General features: G+C 43.4%; 12 pseudogenes; all 12 read right to left on the minus strand.

Moving 5' to 3' along the window:
• Positions 1–1,242: 1,242 nt before the first annotated feature.
• On the minus strand, positions 1,243–1,506 carry LOC130289263 (U2 spliceosomal RNA; annotated as a pseudogene).
• A 1,483-nt stretch (positions 1,507–2,989) lies between these two features.
• On the minus strand, positions 2,990–3,253 carry LOC130286099 (U2 spliceosomal RNA; annotated as a pseudogene).
• A 1,489-nt stretch (positions 3,254–4,742) lies between these two features.
• On the minus strand, positions 4,743–5,005 carry LOC130286631 (U2 spliceosomal RNA; annotated as a pseudogene).
• Positions 5,006–6,485: 1,480 nt separating this feature from the next.
• On the minus strand, positions 6,486–6,749 carry LOC130286100 (U2 spliceosomal RNA; annotated as a pseudogene).
• Positions 6,750–8,228: 1,479 nt separating this feature from the next.
• Positions 8,229–8,492, minus strand: LOC130286101 (U2 spliceosomal RNA; annotated as a pseudogene).
• Positions 8,493–9,977: 1,485 nt separating this feature from the next.
• Positions 9,978–10,240, minus strand: LOC130286643 (U2 spliceosomal RNA; annotated as a pseudogene).
• Positions 10,241–11,720: 1,480 nt separating this feature from the next.
• LOC130286102 (U2 spliceosomal RNA) lies at positions 11,721–11,984 on the minus strand (annotated as a pseudogene).
• A 1,489-nt stretch (positions 11,985–13,473) lies between these two features.
• On the minus strand, positions 13,474–13,737 carry LOC130286103 (U2 spliceosomal RNA; annotated as a pseudogene).
• A 1,476-nt stretch (positions 13,738–15,213) lies between these two features.
• Positions 15,214–15,477, minus strand: LOC130286104 (U2 spliceosomal RNA; annotated as a pseudogene).
• A 1,472-nt stretch (positions 15,478–16,949) lies between these two features.
• On the minus strand, positions 16,950–17,213 carry LOC130289643 (U2 spliceosomal RNA; annotated as a pseudogene).
• Positions 17,214–18,692: 1,479 nt separating this feature from the next.
• Positions 18,693–18,956, minus strand: LOC130289644 (U2 spliceosomal RNA; annotated as a pseudogene).
• Positions 18,957–20,438: 1,482 nt separating this feature from the next.
• On the minus strand, positions 20,439–20,702 carry LOC130286105 (U2 spliceosomal RNA; annotated as a pseudogene).
• Between the last annotated feature and the right edge of the window lie 306 nt (positions 20,703–21,008).

The raw sequence follows: 21,008 nt of genomic DNA on the forward strand, positions 1-21,008 counted from the left end.
GGAGCATTTAGCAATGCAATCCATAGCCTGGCTTTTGCCTGAACCCCCATCACTCCTCCTCTTGCATATAAGACAATATTTCAGATCTGCATATGAAAACAACACGCCTACCTTTGTTGCACATAGCTGCCTGCCTGTCTCTAGTTACCCCACTGGCTGTAGCTGCGTCCCTTCCGACATGGAATAACACCAACTGTAACGATAAACTGAAAATTAACAGTATAAACCTGCATCATTTTGGACTCTGGTATTTGCAGAATCCGGGTGACCTGAAAATCGATGGTGGTGCCGCTGGTGATTCTGGCCTTCTTGGAATCTGTTGGGCCTATGTGTTAGCTCACACATCACTTGGGTATCCATGGTAACTACCACAACATGGTCATCTGCAGTTTACATCTAGCCCGTGGCATTGAATGGCATTTTAAAAGTGCTAAGGGTCCTGGTGCAATAATCCTCCCATGAGGATCAGCCTCAACGGCTTTGTAGATTGCACTCATGTCAGCAACTCCATATACATTTTTTTTTCTTCATGCTTCTTTCTTCATCCTTTTTTCTTTCTGTCATTCAGACTTTCATTCATTCGATCTCTCTCACTCACTTGCTTTAACTCATTTGTTCTCACTCACTCACTCACTCACTCAATCACTCACTCACTCATTCACTCTCACTCACTCTCACTCTCTCTCTCTCTTTTTCTTTTTATATATATTTTTTTCCGTCTTCTTCTTCTTCTTCTTCTTCTTCTTCTTCAGACCCTGTCATAGCACTAATGCCTTTCCAATACCACCAGCAGATGGAGACACTCCATTGCAACATTGGTTGTGAGCAGCAGTTTCTAAAAACAAATGCCTCATGGCGGATTTCCCATCCATCAATGGATGGTAAATTTTGTTTTTATCATTCACTGACCACAGAAATCAATGCATGGTCAAGCAACAGCAATGACACACCCTTGTGTATAGGCATGAGACCCTCATGTCATTTAACAGGATTCAGCACCACCCACAAGACAGCTACCTGTCATGTCATGTCAAACCTGCACAGGTGTGCTAGATTATTATTATTTAGTTTTATTTTATTTTTTTACACCAATCAGTGTGCAAACATGGTCATTAAAACGCTAAATGAATAGACGTTCATAAACCAGTCAGTGCAACTCATCATTTTGGTCTCCAATTCTCAAACTCAAATTCTCACCCACGGAGGATTAAATGAGAATCTTTCTTGTTTAACACTGGAATGGGGTGGTGCACTGTTCACTACCCGAAGATACTGCCACATCAGGTCAATGCATAGGGCGACAGAAGCAAGCTTCCAAATCAGCTCCCTTTCTCAAAAATCCATTTAATTTATGGTCCCCAGATAGGGAACGTATGTATCAGTATGTGCTCACAAGTCACCCAAGTGCAAGTATTCACACAAAAAAAAACGTGCCTCAGGATGCGATCTGTCGCAAGATCCTTTCTTTTTTTACACTTGATCTAAGCCAAAAGGCCTAGAGGGGATAACCGGGAAAGGGGTGGACCCAACCATGTCCCCTTCATGAGCACTCACATTACTCATAGGAATGGAAGGAAGGCTGGCAGCCAACCAGCCTCCCATACACTTTCTGGGTGGGTGGCAGTCAGCCACCCATACATACATACAGCACAGGCTAAACCCACATCATCACTTAAAAAAAGGACAGGCGACCATTGCACTCTGATGGAGCATTTAGCAATGCAATCCATAGCCTGGCTTTTGCCTGAACCCCCATCACTCCTCCTCTTGCATATAAGACAATATTTCAGATCTGCATATGAAAACAACACGCCTACCTTTGTTGCACATAGCTGCCTGCCTGTCTCTAGTTACCCCACTGGCTGTAGCTGCGTCCCTTCCGACATGGAATAACACCAACTGTAACGATAAACTGAAAATTAACAGTATAAACCTGCATCATTTTGGACTCTGGTATTTGCTGAATCCGGGTGACCTGACAATCGATGGTGGTGCCGCTGGTGATTCTGGCCTTCTTGGAATCTGTTGGGCCTATGTGTTAGCTCACACATCACTTGGGTATCCATGGTAACTACCACAACATGGTCATCTGCAGTTTACATCTAGCCCGTGGCATTGAATGGCATTTTAAAAGTGCTAAGGGTCCTGGTGCAATAATCCTCCCATGAGGATCAGCCTCAACGGCTTTGTAGATTGCACTCATGTCAGCAACTCCATATACATTTTTTTTTCTTCATGCTTCTTTCTTCATCCTTTTTTCTTTCTGTCATTCAGACTTTCATTCATTCGATCTCTCTCACTCACTTGCTTTAACTCATTTGTTCTCACTCACTCACTCACTCACTCACTCAATCACTCACTCACTCATTCACTCTCACTCACTCTCACTCTCTCACTCACTCGCTCACTAAGTCAGTCTCTCTCTCTCTCTCTCTTTTTCTTTTTATATATATTTTTTTCCGTCTTCTTCTTCTTCTTCTTCTTCTTCTTCTTCTTCAGACCCTGTCATAGCACTAATGCCTTTCCAATACCACCAGCAGATGGAGACACTCCATTGCAACATTGGTTGTGAGCAGCAGTTTCTAAAAACAAATGCCTCATGGCGGATTTCCCATCCATCAATGGATGGTAAATTTTGTTTTTATCATTCACTGACCACAGAAACCAATGCATGGTCAAGCAACAGCAATGACACACCCTTGTGTATAGGCACGAGACCCTCATGTCATTTAACAGGATTCAGCACCACCCACAAGACAGCTACCTGTCATGTCATGTCAAACCTGCACAGGTGTGCTAGATTATTATTATTTAGTTTTATTTTATTTTTTTACACCAATCAGTGTGCAAACATGGTCATTAAAACGCTAAATGAATAGACGTTCATAAACCAGTCAGTGCAACTCATCATTTTGGTCTCCAATTCTCAAACTCAAATTCTCACCCACGGAGGATTAAATGAGAATCTTTCTTGTTTAACACTGGAATGGGGTGGTGCACTGTTCACTACCCGAAGATACTGCCACATCGGGTCAATGCATAGGGCGACAGAAGCAAGCTTCCAAATCAGCTCCCTTTCTCAAAAATCCATTTAATTTATGGTCCCCAGATAGGGAACGTATGTATCAGTATGTGCTCACAAGTCACCCAAGTGCAAGTATTCACACAAAAAAAAACGTGCCTCAGGATGCGATCTGTCGCAAGATCCTTTCTTTTTTTACACTTGATCTAAGCCAAAAGGCCTAGAGGGGATAACCGGGAAAGGGGTGGACCCAACCATGTCCCCTTCATGAGCACTCACATTACTCATAGGAATGGAAGGAAGGCTGGCAGCCAACCAGCCTCCCATACACTTTCTGGGTGGGTGGCAGTCAGCCACCCATACATACATACAGCACAGGCTAAACCCACATCATCACTTAAAAAAAGGACAGGCGACCATTGCACTCTGATGGAGCATTTAGCAATGCAATCCATAGCCTGGCTTTTGCCTGAACCCCCATCACTCCTCCTCTTGCATATAAGACAATATTTCAGATCTGCATATGAAAACAACACGCCTACCTTTGTTGCACATAGCTGCCTGCCTGTCTCTAGTTACCCCACTGGCTGTAGCTGCGTCCCTTCCGACATGGAATAACACCAACTGTAACGATAAACTGAAAATTAACAGTATAAACCTGCATCATTTTGGACTCTGGTATTTGCTGAATCCGGGTGACCTGACAATCGATGGTGGTGCCGCTGGTGATTCTGGCCTTCTTGGAATCTGTTGGGCCTATGTGTTAGCTCACACATCACTTGGGTATCCATGGTAACTACCACAACATGGTCATCTGCAGTTTACATCTAGCCCGTGGCATTGAATGGCATTTTAAAAGTGCTAAGGGTCCTGGTGCAATAATCCTCCCATGAGGATCAGCCTCAACGGCTTTGTAGATTGCACTCATGTCAGCAACTCCATATACATTTTTTTTTCTTCATGCTTCTTTCTTCATCCTTTTTTCTTTCTGTCATTCAGACTTTCATTCATTCGATCTCTCTCACTCACTTGCTTTAACTCATTTGTTCTCACTCACTCACTCACTCACTCACTCAATCACTCACTCACTCATTCACTCTCACTCACTCTCACTCTCTCACTCACTCGCTCACTAAGTCAGTCTCTCTCTCTCTCTCTCTTTTTCTTTTTATATATATTTTTTTCCGTCTTCTTCTTCTTCTTCTTCTTCTTCTTCTTCTTCTTCTTCAGACCCTGTCATAGCACTAATGCCTTTCCAATACCACCAGCAGATGGAGACACTCCATTGCAACATTGGTTGTGAGCAGCAGTTTCTAAAAACAAATGCCTCATGGCGGATTTCCCATCCATCAATGGATGGTAAATTTTGTTTTTATCATTCACTGACCACAGAAACCAATGCATGGTCAAGCAACAGCAATGACACACCCTTGTGTATAGGCATGAGACCCTCATGTCATTTAACAGGATTCAGCACCACCCACAAGACAGCTACCTGTCATGTCATGTCAAACCTGCACAGGTGTGCTAGATTATTATTATTTAGTTTTATTTTATTTTTTTACACCAATCAGTGTGCAAACATGGTCATTAAAACGCTAAATGAATAGACGTTCATAAACCAGTCAGTGCAACTCATCATTTTGGTCTCCAATTCTCAAACTCAAATTCTCACCCACGGAGGATTAAATGAGAATCTTTCTTGTTTAACACTGGAATGGGGTGGTGCACTGTTCACTACCCGAAGATACTGCCACATCGGGTCAATGCATAGGGCGACAGAAGCAAGCTTCCAAATCAGCTCCCTTTCTCAAAAATCCATTTAATATATGGTCCCCAGATAGGGAACGTATGTATCAGTATGTGCTCACAAGTCACCCAAGTGCAAGTATTCACACAAAAAAAACGTGCCTCAGGATGCGATCTGTCGCAAGATCCTTTCTTTTTTTACACTTGATCTAAGCCAAAAGGCCTAGAGGGGATAACCGGGAAAGGGGTGGACCCAACCATGTCCCCTTCATGAGCACTCACATTACTCATAGGAATGGAAGGAAGGCTGGCAGCCAACCAGCCTCCCATACACTTTCTGGGTGGGTGGCAGTCAGCCACCCATACATACATACAGCACAGGCTAAACCCACATCATCACTTAAAAAAAGGACAGGCGACCATTGCACTCTGATGGAGCATTTAGCAATGCAATCCATAGCCTGGCTTTTGTCTGAACCCCCATCACTCCTCCTCTTGCATATAAGACAATATTTCAGATCTGCATATGAAAACAACACGCCTACCTTTGTTGCACATAGCTGCCTGCCTGTCTCTAGTTACCCCACTGGCTGTAGCTGCGTCCCTTCCGACATGGAATAACACCAACTGTAACGATAAACTGAAAATTAACAGTATAAACCTGCATCATTTTGGACTCTGGTATTTGCTGAATCCGGGTGACCTGACAATCGATGGTGGTGCCGCTGGTGATTCTGGCCTTCTTGGAATCTGTTGGGCCTATGTGTTAGCTCACACATCACTTGGGTATCCATGGTAACTACCACAACATGGTCATCTGCAGTTTACATCTAGCCCGTGGCATTGAATGGCATTTTAAAAGTGCTAAGGGTCCTGGTGCAATAATCCTCCCATGAGGATCAGCCTCAACGGCTTTGTAGATTGCACTCATGTCAGCAACTCCATATACATTTTTTTTTCTTCATGCTTCTTTCTTCATCCTTTTTTCTTTCTGTCATTCAGACTTTCATTCATTCGATCTCTCTCACTCACTTGCTTTAACTCATTTGTTCTCACTCACTCACTCACTCACTCACTCAATCACTCACTCACTCATTCACTCTCACTCACTCTCACTCTCTCACTCACTCGCTCACTAAGTCAGTCTCTCTCTCTCTCTCTCTTTTTCTTTTTATATATATTTTTTTCCGTCTTCTTCTTCTTCTTCTTCTTCTTCTTCTTCAGACCCTGTCATAGCACTAATGCCTTTCCAATACCACCAGCAGATGGAGACACTCCATTGCAACATTGGTTGTGAGCAGCAGTTTCTAAAAACAAATGCCTCATGGCAGATTTCCCATCCATCAATGGATGGTAAATTTTGTTTTTATCATTCACTGACCACAGAAACCAATGCATGGTCAAGCAACAGCAATGACACACCCTTGTGTATAGGCACGAGACCCTCATGTCATTTAACAGGATTCAGCACCACCCACAAGACAGCTACCTGTCATGTCATGTCAAACCTGCACAGGTGTGCTAGATTATTATTATTTAGTTTTATTTTATTTTTTTACACCAATCAGTGTGCAAACATGGTCATTAAAACGCTAAATGAATAGACGTTCATAAACCAGTCAGTGCAACTCATCATTTTGGTCTCCAATTCTCAAACTCAAATTCTCACCCACGGAGGATTAAATGAGAATCTTTCTTGTTTAACACTGGAATGGGGTGGTGCACTGTTCACTACCCGAAGATACTGCCACATCGGGTCAATGCATAGGGCGACAGAAGCAAGCTTCCAAATCAGCTCCCTTTCTCAAAAATCCATTTAATTTATGGTCCCCAGATAGGGAACGTATGTATCAGTATGTGCTCACAAGTCACCCAAGTGCAAGTATTCACACAAAAAAAAACGTGCCTCAGGATGCGATCTGTCGCAAGATCCTTTCTTTTTTTACACTTGATCTAAGCCAAAAGGCCTAGAGGGGATAACCGGGAAAGGGGTGGACCCAACCATGTCCCCTTCATGAGCACTCACATTACTCATAGGAATGGAAGGAAGGCTGGCAGCCAACCAGCCTCCCATACACTTTCTGGGTGGGTGGCAGTCAGCCACCCATACATACATACAGCACAGGCTAAACCCACATCATCACTTAAAAAAAGGACAGGCGACCATTGCACTCTGATGGAGCATTTAGCAATGCAATCCATAGCCTGGCTTTTGCCTGAACCCCCATCACTCCTCCTCTTGCATATAAGACAATATTTCAGATCTGCATATGAAAACAACACGCCTACCTTTGTTGCACATAGCTGCCTGCCTGTCTCTAGTTACCCCACTGGCTGTAGCTGCGTCCCTTCCGACATGGAATAACACCAACTGTAACGATAAACTGAAAATTAACAGTATAAACCTGCATCATTTTGGACTCTGGTATTTGCTGAATCCGGGTGACCTGACAATCGATGGTGGTGCCGCTGGTGATTCTGGCCTTCTTGGAATCTGTTGGGCCTATGTGTTAGCTCACACATCACTTGGGTATCCATGGTAACTACCACAACATGGTCATCTGCAGTTTACATCTAGCCCGTGGCATTGAATGGCATTTTAAAAGTGCTAAGGGTCCTGGTGCAATAATCCTCCCATGAGGATCAGCCTCAACGGCTTTGTAGATTGCACTCATGTCAGCAACTCCATATACATTTTTTTTTCTTCATGCTTCTTTCTTCATCCTTTTTTCTTTCTGTCATTCAGACTTTCATTCATTCGATCTCTCTCACTCAATTGCTTTAACTCATTTGTTCTCACTCACTCACTCACTCACTCAATCACTCACTCACTCATTCACTCTCACTCACTCTCACTCTCTCACTCACTCGCTCACTAAGTCAGTCTCTCTCTCTCTCTCTCTTTTTCTTTTTATATATATTTTTTTCCGTCTTCTTCTTCTTCTTCTTCTTCTTCTTCTTCTTCAGACCCTGTCATAGCACTAATGCCTTTCCAATACCACCAGCAGATGGAGACACTCCATTGCAACATTGGTTGTGAGCAGCAGTTTCTAAAAACAAATGCCTCATGGCGGATTTCCCATCCATCAATGGATGGTAAATTTTGTTTTTATCATTCACTGACCACAGAAACCAATGCATGGTCAAGCAACAGCAATGACACACCCTTGTGTATAGGCATGAGACCCTCATGTCATTTAACAGGATTCAGCACCACCCACAAGACAGCTACCTGTCATGTCATGTCAAACCTGCACAGGTGTGCTAGATTATTATTATTTAGTTTTATTTTATTTTTTTACACCAATCAGTGTGCAAACATGGTCATTAAAACGCTAAATGAATAGACGTTCATAAACCAGTCAGTGCAACTCATCATTTTGGTCTCCAATTCTCAAACTCAAATTCTCACCCACGGAGGATTAAATGAGAATCTTTCTTGTTTAACACTGGAATGGGGTGGTGCACTGTTCACTACCCGAAGATACTGCCACATCGGGTCAATGCATAGGGCGACAGAAGCAAGCTTCCAAATCAGCTCCCTTTCTCAAAAATCCATTTAATTTATGGTCCCCAGATAGGGAACGTATGTATCAGTATGTGCTCACAAGTCACCCAAGTGCAAGTATTCACACAAAAAAAAACGTGCCTCAGGATGCGATCTGTCGCAAGATCCTTTCTTTTTTTACACTTGATCTAAGCCAAAAGGCCTAGAGGGGATAACCGGGAAAGGGGTGGACCCAACCATGTCCCCTTCATGAGCACTCACATTACTCATAGGAATGGAAGGAAGGCTGGCAGCCAACCAGCCTCCCATACACTTTCTGGGTGGGTGGCAGTCAGCCACCCATACATACATACAGCACAGGCTAAACCCACATCATCACTTAAAAAAAGGACAGGCGACCATTGCACTCTGATGGAGCATTTAGCAATGCAATCCATAGCCTGGCTTTTGCCTGAACCCCCATCACTCCTCCTCTTGCATATAAGACAATATTTCAGATCTGCATATGAAAACAACACGCCTACCTTTGTTGCACATAGCTGCCTGCCTGTCTCTAGTTACCCCACTGGCTGTAGCTGCGTCCCTTCCGACATGGAATAACACCAACTGTAACGATAAACTGAAAATTAACAGTATAAACCTGCATCATTTTGGACTCTGGTATTTGCTGAATCCGGGTGACCTGACAATCGATGGTGGTGCCGCTGGTGATTCTGGCCTTCTTGGAATCTGTTGGGCCTATGTGTTAGCTCACACATCACTTGGGTATCCATGGTAACTACCACAACATGGTCATCTGCAGTTTACATCTAGCCCGTGGCATTGAATGGCATTTTAAAAGTGCTAAGGGTCCTGGTGCAATAATCCTCCCATGAGGATCAGCCTCAACGGCTTTGTAGATTGCACTCATGTCAGCAACTCCATATACATTTTTTTTTCTTCATGCTTCTTTCTTCATCCTTTTTTCTTTCTGTCATTCAGACTTTCATTCATTCGATCTCTCTCACTCACTTGCTTTAACTCATTTGTTCTCACTCACTCACTCACTCACTCAATCACTCACTCACTCATTCACTCTCACTCACTCTCACTCTCTCACTCACTCGCTCACTAAGTCAGTCTCTCTCTCTCTCTCTCTTTTTCTTTTTATATATATTTTTTTCCGTCTTCTTCTTCTTCTTCTTCTTCTTCTTCTTCTTCTTCTTCAGACCCTGTCATAGCACTAATGCCTTTCCAATACCACCAGCAGATGGAGACACTCCATTGCAACATTGGTTGTGAGCAGCAGTTTCTAAAAACAAATGCCTCATGGCGGATTTCCCATCCATCAATGGATGGTAAATTTTGTTTTTATCATTCACTGACCACAGAAACCAATGCATGGTCAAGCAACAGCAATGACACACCCTTGTGTATAGGCATGAGACCCTCATGTCATTTAACAGGATTCAGCACCACCCACAAGACAGCTACCTGTCATGTCATGTCAAACCTGCACAGGTGTGCTAGATTATTATTATTTAGTTTTATTTTATTTTTTTACACCAATCAGTGTGCAAACATGGTCATTAAAACGCTAAATGAATAGACGTTCATAAACCAGTCAGTGCAACTCATCATTTTGGTCTCCAATTCTCAAACTCAAATTCTCACCCACGGAGGATTAAATGAGAATCTTTCTTGTTTAACACTGGAATGGGGTGGTGCACTGTTCACTACCCGAAGATACTGCCACATCGGGTCAATGCATAGGGCGACAGAAGCAAGCTTCCAAATCAGCTCCCTTTCTCAAAAATCCATTTAATATATGGTCCCCAGATAGGGAACGTATGTATCAGTATGTGCTCACAAGTCACCCAAGTGCAAGTATTCACACAAAAAAAACGTGCCTCAGGATGCGATCTGTCGCAAGATCCTTTCTTTTTTTACACTTGATCTAAGCCAAAAGGCCTAGAGGGGATAACCGGGAAAGGGGTGGACCCAACCATGTCCCCTTCATGAGCACTCACATTACTCATAGGAATGGAAGGAAGGCTGGCAGCCAACCAGCCTCCCATACACTTTCTGGGTGGGTGGCAGTCAGCCACCCATACATACATACAGCACAGGCTAAACCCACATCATCACTTAAAAAAAGGACAGGCGACCATTGCACTCTGATGGAGCATTTAGCAATGCAATCCATAGCCTGGCTTTTGTCTGAACCCCCATCACTCCTCCTCTTGCATATAAGACAATATTTCAGATCTGCATATGAAAACAACACGCCTACCTTTGTTGCACATAGCTGCCTGCCTGTCTCTAGTTACCCCACTGGCTGTAGCTGCGTCCCTTCCGACATGGAATAACACCAACTGTAACGATAAACTGAAAATTAACAGTATAAACCTGCATCATTTTGGACTCTGGTATTTGCTGAATCCGGGTGACCTGACAATCGATGGTGGTGCCGCTGGTGATTCTGGCCTTCTTGGAATCTGTTGGGCCTATGTGTTAGCTCACACATCACTTGGGTATCCATGGTAACTACCACAACATGGTCATCTGCAGTTTACATCTAGCCCGTGGCATTGAATGGCATTTTAAAAGTGCTAAGGGTCCTGGTGCAATAATCCTCCCATGAGGATCAGCCTCAACGGCTTTGTAGATTGCACTCATGTCAGCAACTCCATATACATTTTTTTTTCTTCATGCTTCTTTCTTCATCCTTTTTTCTTTCTGTCATTCAGACTTTCATTCATTCGATCTCTCTCACTCACTTGCTTTAACTCATTTGTTCTCACTCACTCACTCACTCACTCACTCAATCACTCACTCACTCATTCACTCTCACTCACTCTCACTCTCTCACTCACTCGCTCACTAAGTCAGTCTCTCTCTCTCTCTCTCTTTTTCTTTTTATATATATTTTTTTCCGTCTTCTTCTTCTTCTTCTTCTTCTTCTTCTTCAGACCCTGTCATAGCACTAATGCCTTTCCAATACCACCAGCAGATGGAGACACTCCATTGCAACATTGGTTGTGAGCAGCAGTTTCTAAAAACAAATGCCTCATGGCGGATTTCCCATCCATCAATGGATGGTAAATTTTGTTTTTATCATTCACTGACCACAGAAACCAATGCATGGTCAAGCAACAGCAATGACACACCCTTGTGTATAGGCACGAGACCCTCATGTCATTTAACAGGATTCAGCACCACCCACAAGACAGCTACCTGTCATGTCATGTCAAACCTGCACAGGTGTGCTAGATTATTATTATTTAGTTTTATTTTATTTTTTTACACCAATCAGTGTGCAAACATGGTCATTAAAACGCTAAATGAATAGACGTTCATAAACCAGTCAGTGCAACTCATCATTTTGGTCTCCAATTCTCAAACTCAAATTCTCACCCACGGAGGATTAAATGAGAATCTTTCTTGTTTAACACTGGAATGGGGTGGTGCACTGTTCACTACCCGAAGATACTGCCACATCGGGTCAATGCATAGGGCGACAGAAGCAAGCTTCCAAATCAGCTCCCTTTCTCAAAAATCCATTTAATTTATGGTCCCCAGATAGGGAACGTATGTATCAGTATGTGCTCACAAGTCACCCAAGTGCAAGTATTCACACAAAAAAAAACGTGCCTCAGGATGCGATCTGTCGCAAGATCCTTTCTTTTTTTACACTTGATCTAAGCCAAAAGGCCTAGAGGGGATAACCGGGAAAGGGGTGGACCCAACCATGTCCCCTTCATGAGCACTCACATTACTCATAGGAATGGAAGGAAGGCTGGCAGCCAACCAGCCTCCCATACACTTTCTGGGTGGGTGGCAGTCAGCCACCCATACATACATACAGCACAGGCTAAACCCACATCATCACTTAAAAAAAGGACAGGCGACCATTGCACTCTGATGGAGCATTTAGCAATGCAATCCATAGCCTGGCTTTTGCCTGAACCCCCATCACTCCTCCTCTTGCATATAAGACAATATTTCAGATCTGCATATGAAAACAACACGCCTACCTTTGTTGCACATAGCTGCCTGCCTGTCTCTAGTTACCCCACTGGCTGTAGCTGCGTCCCTTCCGACATGGAATAACACCAACTGTAACGATAAACTGAAAATTAACAGTATAAACCTGCATCATTTTGGACTCTGGTATTTGCTGAATCCGGGTGACCTGACAATCGATGGTGGTGCCGCTGGTGATTCTGGCCTTCTTGGAATCTGTTGGGCCTATGTGTTAGCTCACACATCACTTGGGTATCCATGGTAACTACCACAACATGGTCATCTGCAGTTTACATCTAGCCCGTGGCATTGAATGGCATTTTAAAAGTGCTAAGGGTCCTGGTGCAATAATCCTCCCATGAGGATCAGCCTCAACGGCTTTGTAGATTGCACTCATGTCAGCAACTCCATATACATTTTTTTTTCTTCATGCTTCTTTCTTCATCCTTTTTTCTTTCTGTCATTCAGACTTTCATTCATTCGATCTCTCTCACTCACTTGCTTTAACTCATTTGTTCTCACTCACTCACTCACTCACTCACTCAATCACTCACTCACTCATTCACTCTCACTCACTCTCACTCTCTCACTCACTCGCTCACTAAGTCAGTCTCTCTCTCTCTCTCTCTTTTTCTTTTTATATATATTTTTTTCCGTCTTCTTCTTCTTCTTCTTCTTCTTCTTCTTCTTCTTCTTCAGACCCTGTCATAGCACTAATGCCTTTCCAATACCACCAGCAGATGGAGACACTCCATTGCAACATTGGTTGTGAGCAGCAGTTTCTAAAAACAAATGCCTCATGGCGGATTTCCCATCCATCAATGGATGGTAAATTTTGTTTTTATCATTCACTGACCACAGAAACCAATGCATGGTCAAGCAACAGCAATGACACACCCTTGTGTATAGGCATGAGACCCTCATGTCATTTAACAGGATTCAGCACCACCCACAAGACAGCTACCTGTCATGTCATGTCAAACCTGCACAGGTGTGCTAGATTATTATTATTTAGTTTTATTTTATTTTTTTACACCAATCAGTGTGCAAACATGGTCATTAAAACGCTAAATGAATAGACGTTCATAAACCAGTCAGTGCAACTCATCATTTTGGTCTCCAATTCTCAAACTCAAATTCTCACCCACGGAGGATTAAATGAGAATCTTTCTTGTTTAACACTGGAATGGGGTGGTGCACTGTTCACTACCCGAAGATACTGCCACATCGGGTCAATGCATAGGGCGACAGAAGCAAGCTTCCAAATCAGCTCCCTTTCTCAAAAATCCATTTAATTTATGGTCCCCAGATAGGGAACGTATGTATCAGTATGTGCTCACAAGTCACCCAAGTGCAAGTATTCACACAAAAAAAAACGTGCCTCAGGATGCGATCTGTCGCAAGATCCTTTCTTTTTTTACACTTGATCTAAGCCAAAAGGCCTAGAGGGGATAACCGGGAAAGGGGTGGACCCAACCATGTCCCCTTCATGAGCACTCACATTACTCATAGGAATGGAAGGAAGGCTGGCAGCCAACCAGCCTCCCATAGACTTTCTGGGTGGGTGGCAGTCAGCCACCCATACATACATACAGCACAGGCTAAACCCACATCATCACTTAAAAAAAGGACAGGCGACCATTGCACTCTGATGGAGCATTTAGCAATGCAATCCATAGCCTGGCTTTTGCCTGAACCCCCATCACTCCTCCTCTTGCATATAAGACAATATTTCAGATCTGCATATGAAAACAACACGCCTACCTTTGTTGCACATAGCTGCCTGCCTGTCTCTAGTTACCCCACTGGCTGTAGCTGCGTCCCTTCCGACATGGAATAACACCAACTGTAACGATAAACTGAAAATTAACAGTATAAACCTGCATCATTTTGGACTCTGGTATTTGCTGAATCCGGGTGACCTGACAATCGATGGTGGTGCCGCTGGTGATTCTGGCCTTCTTGGAATCTGTTGGGCCTATGTGTTAGCTCACACATCACTTGGGTATCCATGGTAACTACCACAACATGGTCATCTGCAGTTTACATCTAGCCCGTGGCATTGAATGGCATTTTAAAAGTGCTAAGGGTCCTGGTGCAATAATCCTCCCATGAGGATCAGCCTCAACGGCTTTGTAGATTGCACTCATGTCAGCAACTCCATATACATTTTTTTTTCTTCATGCTTCTTTCTTCATCCTTTTTTCTTTCTGTCATTCAGACTTTCATTCATTCGATCTCTCTCACTCACTTGCTTTAACTCATTTGTTCTCACTCACTCACTCACTCACTCAATCACTCACTCACTCATTCACTCTCACTTACTCTCACTCTCTCACTCACTCGCTCACTAAGTCAGTCTCTCTCTCTCTCTCTCTTTTTCTTTTTATATATATTTTTTTCCGTCTTCTTCTTCTTCTTCTTCTTCTTCTTCTTCAGACCCTGTCATAGCACTAATGCCTTTCCAATACCACCAGCAGATGGAGACACTCCATTGCAACATTGGTTGTGAGCAGCAGTTTCTAAAAACAAATGCCTCATGGCGGATTTCCCATCCATCAATGGATGGTAAATTTTGTTTTTATCATTCACTGACCACAGAAACCAATGCATGGTCAAGCAACAGCAATGACACACCCTTGTGTATAGGCACGAGACCCTCATGTCATTTAACAGGATTCAGCACCACCCACAAGACAGCTACCTGTCATGTCATGTCAAACCTGCACAGGTGTGCTAGATTATTATTATTTAGTTTTATTTTATTTTTTTACACCAATCAGTGTGCAAACATGGTCATTAAAACGCTAAATGAATAGACGTTCATAAACCAGTCAGTGCAACTCATCATTTTGGTCTCCAATTCTCAAACTCAAATTCTCACCCACGGAGGATTAAATGAGAATCTTTCTTGTTTAACACTGGAATGGGGTGGTGCACTGTTCACTACCCGAAGATACTGCCACATCGGGTCAATGCATAGGGCGACAGAAGCAAGCTTCCAAATCAGCTCCCTTTCTCAAAAATCCATTTAATTTATGGTCCCCAGATAGGGAACGTATGTATCAGTATGTGCTCACAAGTCACCCAAGTGCAAGTATTCACACAAAAAAAAACGTGCCTCAGGATGCGATCTGTCGCAAGATCCTTTCTTTTTTTACACTTGATCTAAGCCAAAAGGCCTAGAGGGGATAACCGGGAAAGGGGTGGACCCAACCATGTCCCCTTCATGAGCACTCACATTACTCATAGGAATGGAAGGAAGGCTGGCAGCCAACCAGCCTCCCATACACTTTCTGGGTGGGTGGCAGTCAGCCACCCATACATACATACAGCACAGGCTAAACCCACATCATCACTTAAAAAAAGGACAGGCGACCATTGCACTCTGATGGAGCATTTAGCAATGCAATCCATAGCCTGGCTTTTGCCTGAACCCCCATCACTCCTCCTCTTGCATATAAGACAATATTTCAGATCTGCATATGAAAACAACACGCCTACCTTTGTTGCACATAGCTGCCTGCCTGTCTCTAGTTACCCCACTGGCTGTAGCTGCGTCCCTTCCGACATGGAATAACACCAACTGTAACGATAAACTGAAAATTAACAGTATAAACCTGCATCATTTTGGACTCTGGTATTTGCTGAATCCGGGTGACCTGACAATCGATGGTGGTGCCGCTGGTGATTCTGGCCTTCTTGGAATCTGTTGGGCCTATGTGTTAGCTCACACATCACTTGGGTATCCATGGTAACTACCACAACATGGTCATCTGCAGTTTACATCTAGCCCGTGGCATTGAATGGCATTTTAAAAGTGCTAAGGGTCCTGGTGCAATAATCCTCCCATGAGGATCAGCCTCAACGGCTTTGTAGATTGCACTCATGTCAGCAACTCCATATACATTTTTTTTTCTTCATGCTTCTTTCTTCATCCTTTTTTCTTTCTGTCATTCAGACTTTCATTCATTCGATCTCTCTCACTCACTTGCTTTAACTCATTTGTTCTCACTCACTCACTCACTCAATCACTCACTCACTCATTCACTCTCACTCACTCTCACTCTCTCACTCACTCGCTCACTAAGTCAGTCTCTCTCTCTCTCTCTCTTTTTCTTTTTATATATATTTTTTTCCGTCTTCTTCTTCTTCTTCTTCTTCTTCTTCTTCAGACCCTGTCATAGCACTAATGCCTTTCCAATACCACCAGCAGATGGAGACACTCCATTGCAACATTGGTTGTGAGAAGCAGTTTCTAAAAACAAATGCCTCATGGCGGATTTCCCATCCATCAATGGATGGTAAATTTTGTTTTTATCATTCACTGACCACAGAAACCAATGCATGGTCAAGCAACAGCAATGACACACCCTTGTGTATAGGCATGAGACCCTCATGTCATTTAACAGGATTCAGCACCACCCACAAGACAGCTACCTGTCATGTCATGTCAAACCTGCACAGGTGTGCTAGATTATTATTATTTAGTTTTATTTTATTTTTTTACACCAATCAGTGTGCAAACATGGTCATTAAAACGCTAAATGAATAGACGTTCATAAACCAGTCAGTGCAACTCATCATTTTGGTCTCCAATTCTCAAACTCAAATTCTCACCCACGGAGGATTAAATGAGAATCTTTCTTGTTTAACACTGGAATGGGGTGGTGCACTGTTCACTACCCGAAGATACTGCCACATCGGGTCGATGCATAGGGCGACAGAAGCAAGCTTCCAAATCAGCTCCCTTTCTCAAAAATCCATTTAATTTATGGTCCCCAGATAGGGAACGTATGTATCAGTATGTGCTCACAAGTCACCCAAGTGCAAGTATTCACACAAAAAAAAACGTGCCTCAGGATGCGATCTGTCGCAAGATCCTTTCTTTTTTTACACTTGATCTAAGCCAAAAGGCCTAGAGGGGATAACCGGGAAAGGGGTGGACCCAACCATGTCCCCTTCATGAGCACTCACATTACTCATAGGAATGGAAGGAAGGCTGGCAGCCAACCAGCCTCCCATACACTTTCTGGGTGGGTGGCAGTCAGCCACCCATACATATATACAGCACAGGCTAAACCCACATCATCACTTAAAAAAAGGACAGGCGACCATTGCACTCTGATGGAGCATTTAGCAATGCAATCCATAGCCTGGCTTTTGCCTGAACCCCCATCACTCCTCCTCTTGCATATAAGACAATATTTCAGATCTGCATATGAAAACAACACGCCTACCTTTGTTGCACATAGCTGCCTGCCTGTCTCTAGTTACCCCACTGGCTGTAGCTGCGTCCCTTCCGACATGGAATAACACCAACTGTAACGATAAACTGAAAATTAACAGTATAAACCTGCATCATTTTGGACTCTGGTATTTGCTGAATCCGGGTGACCTGACAATCGATGGTGGTGCCGCTGGTGATTCTGGCCTTCTTGGAATCTGTTGGGCCTATGTGTTAGCTCACACATCACTTGGGTATCCATGGTAACTACCACAACATGGTCATCTGCAGTTTACATCTAGCCCGTGGCATTGAATGGCATTTTAAAAGTGCTAAGGGTCCTGGTGCAATAATCCTCCCATGAGGATCAGCCTCAACGGCTTTGTAGATTGCACTCATGTCAGCAACTCCATATACATGTTTTTTTCTTCATGCTTCTTTCTTCATCCTTTTTTCTTTCTGTCATTCAGACTTTCATTCATTCGATCTCTCTCACTCACTTGCTTTAACTCATTTGTTCTCACTCACTCACTCACTCACTCAATCACTCACTCACTCATTCACTCTCACTCACTCTCACTCTCTCACTCACTCGCTCACTAAGTCAGTCTCTCTCTCTCTCTCTCTTTTTCTTTTTATATATATTTTTTTCCGTCTTCTTCTTCTTCTTCTTCTTCTTCTTCTTCTTCAGACCCTGTCATAGCACTAATGCCTTTCCAATACCACCAGCAGATGGAGACACTCCATTGCAACATTGGTTGTGAGCAGCAGTTTCTAAAAACAAATGCCTCATGGCGGATTTCCCATCCATCAATGGATGGTAAATTTTGTTTTTATCATTCACTGACCACAGAAACCAATGCATGGTCAAGCAACAGCAATGACACACCCTTGTGTATAGGCATGAGACCCTCATGTCATTTAACAGGATTCAGCACCACCCACAAGACAGCTACCTGTCATGTCATGTCAAACCTGCACAGGTGTGCTAGATTATTATTATTTAGTTTTATTTTATTTTTTTACACCAATCAGTGTGCAAACATGGTCATTAAAACGCTAAATGAATAGACGTTCATAAACCAGTCAGTGCAACTCATCATTTTGGTCTCCAATTCTCAAACTCAAATTCTCACCCACGGAGGATTAAATGAGAATCTTTCTTGTTTAACACTGGAATGGGGTGGTGCACTGTTCACTACCCGAAGATACTGCCACATCGGGTCGATGCATAGGGCGACAGAAGCAAGCTTCCAAATCAGCTCCCTTTCTCAAAAATCCATTTAATTTATGGTCCCCAGATAGGGAACGTATGTATCAGTATGTGCTCACAAGTCACCCAAGTGCAAGTATTCACACAAAAAAAAACGTGCCTCAGGATGCGATCTGTCGCAAGATCCTTTCTTTTTTTACACTTGATCTAAGCCAAAAGGCCTAGAGGGGATAACCGGGAAAGGGGTGGACCCAACCATGTCCCCTTCATGAGCACTCACATTACTCATAGGAATGGAAGGAAGGCTGGCAGCCAACCAGCCTCCCATACACTTTCTGGGTGGGTGGCAGTCAGCCACCCATACATACATACAGCACAGGCTAAACCCACATCATCACTTAAAAAAAGGACAGGCGACCATTGCACTCTGATGGAGCATTTAGCAATGCAATCCATAGCCTGGCTTTTGCCTGAACCCCCATCACTCCTCCTCTTGCATATAAGACAATATTTCAGATCTGCATATGAAAACAACACGCCTACCTTTGTTGCACATAGCTGCCTGCCTGTCTCTAGTTACCCCACTGGCTGTAGCTGCGTCCCTTCCGACATGGAATAACACCAACTGTAACGATAAACTGAAAATTAACAGTATAAACCTGCATCATTTTGGACTCTGGTATTTGCTGAATCCGGGTGACCTGACAATCGATGGTGGTGCCGCTGGTGATTCTGGCCTTCTTGGAATCTGTTGGGCCTATGTGTTAGCTCACACATCACTTGGGTATCCATGGTAACTACCACAACATGGTCATCTGCAGTTTACATCTAGCCCGTGGCATTGAATGGCATTTTAAAAGTGCTAAGGGTCCTGGTGCAATAATCCTCCCATGAGGATCAGCCTCAACGGCTTTGTAGATTGCACTCATGTCAGCAACTCCATATACATTTTTTTTTCTTCATGCTTCTTTCTTCATCCTTTTTTCTTTCTGTCATTCAGACTTTCATTCATTCGATCTCTCTCACTCACTTGCTTTAACTCATTTGTTCTCACTCACTCACTCACTCACTCAATCACTCACTCACTCATTCACTCTCACTCACTCTCACTCTCTCACTCACTCGCTCACTAAGTCAGTCTCTCTCTCTCTCTCTCTTTTTCTTTTTATATATATTTTTTTCCGTCTTCTTCTTCTTCTTCTTCTTCTTCTTCTTCTTCTTCAGACCCTGTCATAGCACTAATGCCTTTCCAATACCACCAGCAGATGGAGACACTCCATTGCAACATTGGTTGTGAGCAGCAGTTTCTAAAAACAAATGCCTCATGGCGGATTTCCCATCCATCAATGGATGGTAAATTTTGTTTTTATCATTCACTGACCACAGAAACCAATGCATGGTCAAGCAACAGCAATGACACACCCTTGTGTATAGGCATGAGACCCTCATGTCATTTAACAGGATTCAGCACCACCCACAAGACAGCTACCTGTCATGTCATGTCAAACCTGCACAGGTGTGCTAGATTATTATTATTTAGTTTTATTTTATTTTTTTACACCAATCAGTGTGCAAACATGGTCATTAAAACGCTAAATGAATAGACGTTCATAAACCAGTCAGTGCAACTCATCATTTTGGTCTCCAATTCTCAAACTCAAATTCTCACCCACGGAGGATTAAATGAGAATCTTTCTTGTTTAACACTGGAATGGGGTGGTGCACTGTTCACTACCCGAAGATACTGCCACATCGGGTCAATGCATAGGGCGACAGAAGCAAGCTTCCAAATCAGCTCCCTTTCTCAAAAATCCATTTAATTTATGGTCCCCAGATAGGGAACGTATGTATCAGTATGTGCTCACAAGTCACCCAAGTGCAAGTATTCACACAAAAAAAAACGTGCCTCAGGATGCGATCTGTCGCAAGATCCTTTCTTTTTTTACACTTGATCTAAGCCAAAAGGCCTAGAGGGGATAACCGGGAAAGGGGTGGACCCAACCATGTCCCCTTCATGAGCACTCACATTACTCATAGGAATGGAAGGAAGGCTGGCAGCCAACCAGCCTCCCATACACTTTCTGGGTGGGTGGCAGTCAGCCACCCATACATACATACAGCACAGGCTAAACCCACATCATCACTTAAAAAAAGGACAGGCGACCATTGCACTCTGATGGAGCATTTAGCAATGCAATCCATAGCCTGGCTTTTGCCTGAACCCCCATCACTCCTCCTCTTGCATATAAGACAATATTTCAGATCTGCATATGAAAACAACACG

The sequence above is a fragment of the Hyla sarda genome, chromosome 8 (genome assembly GCF_029499605.1).
Source record: "Hyla sarda isolate aHylSar1 chromosome 8, aHylSar1.hap1, whole genome shotgun sequence".
NCBI lineage: Eukaryota > Metazoa > Chordata > Amphibia > Anura > Hylidae > Hyla > Hyla sarda.